The sequence below is a fragment of the Gallinula chloropus genome, assembly GCF_964237585.1.
Source record: "Gallinula chloropus genome assembly, chromosome: 3".
Classification (NCBI taxonomy): domain Eukaryota; kingdom Metazoa; phylum Chordata; class Aves; order Gruiformes; family Rallidae; genus Gallinula; species Gallinula chloropus.
Window position 1 is genome coordinate 17,452,192 of NC_140087.1, and position 8,553 is coordinate 17,460,744.

An 8,553-nucleotide genomic window follows, 5' to 3' on the forward strand; every position below is an offset into this window, starting at 1 on the left:
ATAGAAAGAGAAGCAGAAAGTAGGGATGTTTGAAATGTTTCCCAGTTGCCTGATAAAATATATGAATTGCCTCTTACAGAGAGCCTGTGGGAACACGGTGCAAAAGGAGCTCTCAGGTCCTTTGATCAGAGGTAGACCATGACAAACTTCCACCTCTCTCTAGGGACCCACCGCCCCTTGGCTTGGCATTGTCCCAGCCTCTGGGTGTCCAGCAGCACCTCTGTAAACCCTCTTCTCTATTGCTTCTCAGGAGTCAGTTCCCATCAGGGTCAGTGTTTGAAATCATAATGCTATTATTGATGGTATTATCGATGAAAGAGCTAAATATCTTGCTTCCTATCTTTACTGTTCTGCAAAAATAAAGTTAATTGCTCAGAATATTACAGCTAATATTACTGATTAATAACCCTGAGAGTGCACCAGCATGCTGAAACTGGTTGTAGTGCTACCTTCTAAGTTGTTTTTGGAGGGATGTCTCTTGCTGAATCTGTACCATGATGTCCGAAGGGCAGTCTTGCAGGAAAAAAAGCCTCACCCTGTTCTATGAACATCTGCAGAAGTGGCCTTTCCTCTGCAAAAACTGCATCCCAATGAATCAGTGTCTGGCTCTTGGGGCTACTTGATATAGTCATGTAGAAACTGTTGTCACCTCCTGCAGCTGGAAATGGACGGTCCAGATTTCCCAGATGAGCACTATGACTATGTATGATTGCAGGGTAGAACAGGGATGTGACCTTGCTTCCCTCCCACGATGAAACCACGGCAATTATTTCTGTACCAGGAATGCATCAGACTACCTAAGCCTCCTGGCTAAGGGGAAGCAAGGCAGGAATCCTGTTCAGTTTAAATTCCTCTTTAATAGTTCTATCAGGTCTAAGTTTACTCCTGTTTAACTATCAAGACCTTATTTGCAGCTGAATTTCTGCCCTTGACCATTGCTTTTCGCCATACAAAAAGACTTGACTTTCAGTGATGAAAATCAATTAGCTATGCATAAAGAGCAGTAGCACAGTCTGATGTTCTGACTTAGACTTTCCTCTATAGTCAGCAGCCCTGCATTTTGCTTTCTGATGGGAAATCTCTGTCTCCCAGAAACAGTTTCTGTGGAAAAAAAGGGGAGGGGGGGCAGTCACTTAGGGGGAAAGAGTCAGCTGGGTGCAGCCCACCTCCCCTCTCTGTGTCTCACAGCAGCATGTAAGCAGGAGGAGCAGGGGAACGTTAATAAATTCTGAAAATAAGTACCACTGCCTTTCCAAGGCAGCGTGCTCTAAATGTCCAACAAGTCTGAGTCTGAAGAGCACATCCTTGCCTCAGAAGTGTGGGAAGTTAGTCTGGGTTCAGGGAAATGTAAGGGACGATGAAATTTTGCCGTTGGTGTCCAGTTTGCATCGCAGTGGCTGTGAGCCAGGTGGCCACTGTGCCATGCTGTCTGGCACAGGCTGGTGGGAAGGGCTGTTCCGGTGCTGTGGCCAGCCCTCTGCTCCCTTCTTGGCACAGGCAGAGGACAGAAATCCCACTAAAGCTCTCTTTTGAAAAACCTTGTGGGCTTTGGAGGGTTGCCAAAAATATTAAGCAAAAATAAAACTGGCTAATCCTGGCTAATTCAGGTTTGACTTTTCAGAGCTTGACTCTGATCCCAGTGAGGAAATACTGGAATTAGAGCTGCCTCTGCGGTGCCATTGCCTCTCCTGCATAGCTCTGTCTTTAAGGAAAGTGGCCCAAAATTCTTATTTTCCTAGGGAACCCACTCCCCACTGTCTGTACAGAGGGGAATGGTTCTCTCACAGTGAGCACTGTCCTGGATTTGGGACTCTCAGCACTGGTTGCTACGTGGTTCCATGTTGAAAGCTACTCTGAAGACAGAACCTGAGCTTTACTCAGAGGTTGGTCTCATTAGGTTGGTCCCCAGCAGTTTGGTATGGGAGCACTTTAGGTGGATCAGTTTTCCCAGTTCTCTAATTTGATTCCTCCAAGGTGGAGAGTTATTTCCTTTGTTCAGCGGAGGAATTGAAACATATATCTGGTAGTATCCAGACCACACGTTGGTAGTAAGGGAAATGCATCTGCAATTCCTTAAAAAAGAAGAGATGTGATTAGGGCAAGTGGACTTTTGCAGGGATGGAAGGAGGCATATCCATGAGAGTAAGTTTTCCCTTTTTATTATCAATTGGGTTCCTGAGACAAAAATCAAGTGAAGCATCTGAAGTTATAAAATGAAAGGTTTGGGGTTCTTTTTTGTAGGTCAAACATGATATGTTTTTCCTGTGGTTTTTTTTTGTGAAACAAGATGGTTTTGATTGAAAACTTCTGGGAATGAAAGAGAAAAAGGAGAATAGGAAAGAAGGAACTGGCCTGAGAAAGTGTGGCACAGAGCTTGGCTCAAAGCATTTAATTTGTCAGTGTTTCATGGGCAAGTGAAAACACACTTTAAAATGAAGATCTTGGTAAATGATAACAGACATTGCCTCAGTGCCCCCTTTCCTCCCAAAATAGATCAGGGTGGGTTTACTTTTCAGTGAGTTAAAAGTTAAGATTGCTGAGTTAAGAGTGATTAAGAGTTAAGATTTTGTAGACATTTAAAAGAAAAATGCAATCAATCTAACAAGGAGTAAGATGGCTATCGTGAGAAATCCAAGAAATTCAAGAGTTAAAGGTTAAAGAAATCCACATGTTTAAAAACATTAGAATGTGACATTAAGGCCACCCAGTTTGTCACTTCTCCAAGGCTGTATGAGAACAGGCTGGTCCCCAAGACCAGCCTGGTGACCTGAGGTTGGTCCTCTGTCACAGGCTCACAAAGTACATGCTACCATTTTTGTTACAGTTTTGTTATCAGTTTTTCTATTATTTGAGGTAAGTTCCATTCCTCATATTAGCAGCCTTTTATGGCCATCTGCTTTCATAGTCACAAAATTTTACTTAAATTGCTTCCCTTCCAATGAAAATGTTTGACTAAGGGCTTGCTTTGGGGTTTTTTTTGTAAGAAAGAAGCTTGTTCTCAAGAAATTAGTGGATAAGGAATCGGCTGGATGGTCGCAGTCAGAGTTGTGGTTGGTGGATCAATGTCCAGATGGAGACCAGTGACAAGTGGTGTTTCTCACGGGTGGGAAGTGGGACCAGCACTGTTTAACATCTTTGTCAGAGACATGGACAGTGGAATTGAGTGCACCCTCAACAAGTTTGCCGATGACACCAAGCTGTGTGGCGTGGCCAGTATGCTGGAGGGAAGGGGTGCCATCCAGAGGGACCTTGACAGGCTGGAGAGGTGGGCCTGTGTGAACCGCATGAAGTTCAACAAGGGGAAGGGCAAGGTCCTCCACATGGGTTGGTGCAATCCCAAGCACAACTACAGGCTGGGTGGAGAATGGATTGAGAACAGCCCTGAGGAGAAGGACTTGGGAGCATTGATTGATGTAAGCTCAACATGATTTGGAAATGCATGCTTGCAGCCCAGAAAGCCAGCTGTGTCCTGGGCTGCATCAAAATCAGTATGACCAGCAGGACAAGGGAAGTGATTATGCCCCTCTGTTCTGCTCTTGTGAGACCTCGACCAGGAGTACTTTGTCCAACTCTTGGGTCCCCAGTACAAGAATGGAGCTGTTGGAGTGAGCCCAGAGGAAGGCCACAAAAGGGGCTGGAGCACCTCTCCTGTGAAGACAGGCTGAGAGAGCTGGCCTTGTTCAGCCTGGAGAAGAGACAGCTCAGCCTTACAGTACCTAGAGTGGGCATACAGGGAAGTGAGAGAGGGACTGCTCATCGGAGGTGTGGTGATAGCACGCAGGGTAGTGGGTTTAAATTAAAAGAGGGTAGGTTTAGATTAGACATTAGGAATAAATTCTTCCCTGTGAGGGTGGTGAGGCCCTGGCACAGGCTGCCCAGAGAAGCTGTGGCTGCCCCCTCCCTGACAGTGTTCAAGGCCAGGCTGGATGGGGCTTTGGGCAACTTGGGCTAGTGGAGAGTGTCCCTGCCCATGGCAGAGGGTTGGAACTAGGTGATCTTTGTGGACCCTTCCAACCCAAAGCATTTTATGATTCTATGTTTACTAATAAGCATGTTGAGGTTTTATTGCAGCATTCTTTCTTGATTAGTAAATGAGTTTTTCTGGCCTCTGCTTCCACGACTATTTAACATTGTTTTCCTTCAGCTATTGGTATGTCATTGTATAAATGTCACTGTGTTTTTACTTATCTTCCTCAGATATAGTATACTGCTATACATCCATTCTATTAAATCAAATGAAATTCATAAAAACTTTGACCAGGTTCTGAAATTTCTGGTTAACTCAGTGGAGTATAAACAGATACCTCCCACTGCCATGAAGAATCCTGTGAAGTGTTTGAAACCACAGGTCCAGAAGGCCTTGCAAAGCCTTACCTTTCCCTTTTTTAATGCCTCTGTGGTTGCACTGAATCATTCTGACCATGAAGACAGCCTGGGATGATACCTACCAGTAGAGTAGAAGAACCACTTGAACTTGCATGTGCTGAGATAGTGCAGAAAAACTACACCAGGATGTGACACCCACATCACTGATAGGGCCATACTATGCTCTAGGTCCTAGCTCTTCCCTGGCCTAGGCAAGCAGATCATCTTTCCAGAAAGTCAGGAATCAAATAGTGAGAATGTCATCCTAGACCTAAAAGTCATGAGTATGGAGCACGTGCCTACACCTGTGAAATGCTGGGAAATGATACAGAGACACTGCTGCTGTGTGTTGCTTGCTACAACATCTGCTGAAGATATGCCTAGATTTTAAAAGTAGTAATGCAGGAAATGGTTAATATCTCAGTCTCATTCTATCAACTTGTCTCAGAGAGAAAAAATGTGAAATACAGATAGAGAAGGGTCATTTGGTATCAGTACTGTGGGGGGTTTCTTTGTATTTTAAGCATGTCACCTCCAGGAGTGGTTATGACAGAAATCCTGGCAGACTGGGGAAGTTCCACTCGACTGGAGGCTGGCAGATGTTACCCCCATATATAAGAACGGCCGGAAGGAGGATCCGGGGAGCTACAGGCCTGTCAGCCCGACCTCAGTCCCGGGGAAGATCATGGAGAGGGTCATCTTGGGAGCCATCATGCAGCACATGTGTGATGGCCAGGGGATCAGGCCTAGTCAACATGGGTTTACAAAAGGTAGATCCTGTCAAACTAACCTGATCACCTTCTATGACAAGGTGACCCGCTTAATGGACAAGGGGAAGGCTGTGGATGTGTCTACCTGGACTTCAGTAAAGCCTTTGACACGGTGTCTCACAGCATTCTGACTGAGAAACTGGCTGCCACTGGCCTTGACAGGTGGACCCTCAGCTGGGTTAAAAACTGGCAGGATGGATGGGCCCAAAGGGTGGTGGTGAGTGGAACCAAATCCAGCTGGAGGCCGGTCACGAGTGGCGTCCCCCAGGGCTCAGTCCTGGGTCCAGTCTTGTTCAACATCTTTATCAATGACCTCGATGAAGGGATTGAATGCTCCCCCAGTAAGTTTGCAGATGACACTAAACTAGGAGGAACTGTTGATCTGCCTGAGGGTGGGGAAGTTCTTCAGAGGGATCTGAACAGACTGGACCAATGGGCTGAGACCAACGGGATGAAGTTTAACAAGGCCAAGTGTAGAGTGCTGCACATGGGACATAATAACACCATGCAGTGCTACAGGCTTGGGGGAGACTGGCTGGTGAGCTGTCAGGAAGAGAAGGACCTGGGGGTTTTGGTTGAATGCAGGCTGAATATGAGCCAGCAGTGTGCCCAGGCAGCCAAGAAGGCCAATGGCATCTTGGCTTGTATCAAAAACAGTGTGTCCAATAGGTCTAGGGAGGTAATTGTGCCCCTGTACTTGGCATTGGTGAGGCCACACCTTGAGTACTGTGTGCAGTTCTGGGCTCCCCACCATCAGAAGGACATTGAGGTCCTTGAGCAAGTGCAGAGAAGGGCAACCAGGCTGGGGAAGGGGCTGGAGGGCAAATCATATGAGGAATGGTTGAGGGAGCTGGGGCTGATTAGCTTGGAGAAGAGGAGGCTGAGGGGAGACCTTATCACCACCTACAACTACCTGAAGGGAGGTTGTAGAGGGTGGGCGATGGTCTCTTCAGCCAGGTGACAGAAGACAGAGTAAGGGGAAATGGCATGAAGCTGTGCCAGGGCAGATTTAGATTGGATATTAGAAAAAAAAATTTTACTGAAAGAGTTGTCAGGGCCTGGAATAGGCTGCCCTGGGAGGTGGTTGAGTCACCTTCCCTGGATGTGTTTAAAAAAAGGGCAGATGAGGTACTTAGGGATATGGTTTAGCATAGGATGGGAATGGTTGGACTTGATCTTCAAAGGTCTCTTCCAACCTTGTGATTCTGTGATTCTGTGTAGTGGTTGAAGAACTGCAACTTTAGCCTTAAGCCTTGAGGGAGGCAGTAGGGCACCTTCAGTCTTCAGAAATTAGTCCCAAGTGGCAGCCTCCCTCCCAGTCTCCCGGGATAACTATGAGTATGGTGGAGATGTGATCAGGGCATTAGAGACATCACTGCACCTTAAGATAATTGAACTTGACAATAACGAAAGCAATGTGATTAGCTTAGAGCTGCACAGCTAATACACAGGGGAAAAAATAAAATAAGGTATATTTCAAAATAAAACAGTACAATGTTAGAGAAATGCACATGACATTAAAAAAAAGACTGACTTAACAATAAATCTCCTGAACTTCCATCCTCTGAAGTTTATTAAAGAAAATTGAATTGCACTGGAGTCTGTACCCTGATCATCCTGCAGTAAATCAAATGTTAGCAAAAAAGACTTGAAGCTCACCATCTGGTTCCTTTTTCCCAGTGCTTTGCTATCCCAGCCAATCAGGTTACATACACCATTTAACACACTGATCAAGTATCGCTTTAAAACTGACCATGTAGCTGGTCCCTTCTGGTTCTACAAAGAGGCTCTCCTGGAGCATCAGAGTTCATCATCAGCCTTCTAATTTCCAAATTCCAGTCCTGAGGAGTTTACTTGCCTTTGTTCTTGAACCAAATGTAGTCTCTTGGTTTATAGCAGCCGTCTAATCACCTCTGTGATCCACAGTCTGCCACAGAGACACACTGTTCCTTCTTGCAGCCCTTCTCTGTACCTACTCAAGTTGACTTTCATCTACATGAGCATAGCTGACCCAAACTGTGGAGAGTATTACTGTATTTATGTTTGTACATTGCTAGCTTGCGGTTGAGACTTGGAAGTACCAATCTGATATCCAGCGTAACTTCTATTCAAACTATTTATAGCAGCCACCTCTATTTCTTATTATTACTCTGAAGTCAAAATGCTCAGTTTCAGATTTGGCAGTAGTGTATTTACTGCAGGAGAAATAAATAATTCAGCTGGTATTTCTAAAATTACAATTAGTTGATGAGTCAGAGAAGAATTTCATTTTCCTAAATGTTAAGTCTTGAAGATTGGGATTATCATGATCAGTGTGGCTGACCTGTGGCTCTGTCATGTCTTAGGACTCTGCCTGGCAATTCTTATATCAGCTTGTAATTAAACCAGATGATTGTTCAGACAAGACTGAATAAAGGGTCCAAACTACATTCTTGCAATTGCTGATGTTATTTTCTGCAAATCAAAAAAAAAAGGTACATGCCACAGACAAACCTCCTTCTGGTGATTCATCATTTTCATTTAAAAATTTTACACAATTAACATTTACTAATTGGCTAATTTCTGGTATCTGTGCAAAATTTTCAAACATCATACATAACTGTGCGTGTATGAATGTGTATATATTTAAAAGTCAATGAAACATATTTCTATTTATGGGCATCCAAGTCTTACCAAGAACCTGTATAAGCCATATGAAATGTGAAAATAGAACAGGAAACAGCTGGGATAAAATTAAAGGCATAAACTAATCAAACTCCAGACTGCAATAAAACCTGCCATGAAAGAAGAAACAGAAAAGCAAAAGTGAACACCATGTAGAGCAAAAGATCGATATTTTATTGACTGGAAAAGAGACTGCTATATGCTTGTTGGTCAGTCATTATCCATATTGATTTTATGACACTGCAGTTCAGCTCTGGCTTAGCTATGCACACACATTCTTTTTATTATTATTTTTTTCCTTTTCTTTTATTTTTTCCCCACTTTTCTACCCAAAGTAATGTCTGGCTTCAGTGTGAATAAGGCCTCTGCAAGTCAGCCTAATAACTCTATGCACTGAAGGTCCGAGTCTAAAGGAGAATGTATGGCTTACAAGACGTGTGAGATGAGGACTAAACCAGTGCTGAGCAGCACAGAATCTGCCATCCTTAATATCATTGCACCATTCGCGACAGCACGGTACAGACACTGTGACATGAGCCAGACAACTGTAACATACAGCATGGAAGAAGAAAGAAGCCAAATGCTTGTAACTGAGCTCTAGGTGACCTTTAACAATAGAGACTTGAGAGCTGAAGCTCAGTGAGCAGCTACAACCCTCTCAAAGCCAGCTACCTAGAAACTAATACCTTGCACTACAAGTGAGGGCTGCCTAGCTTGCAATGATATTACCAGTTCTTGACATAATATTAGCAAA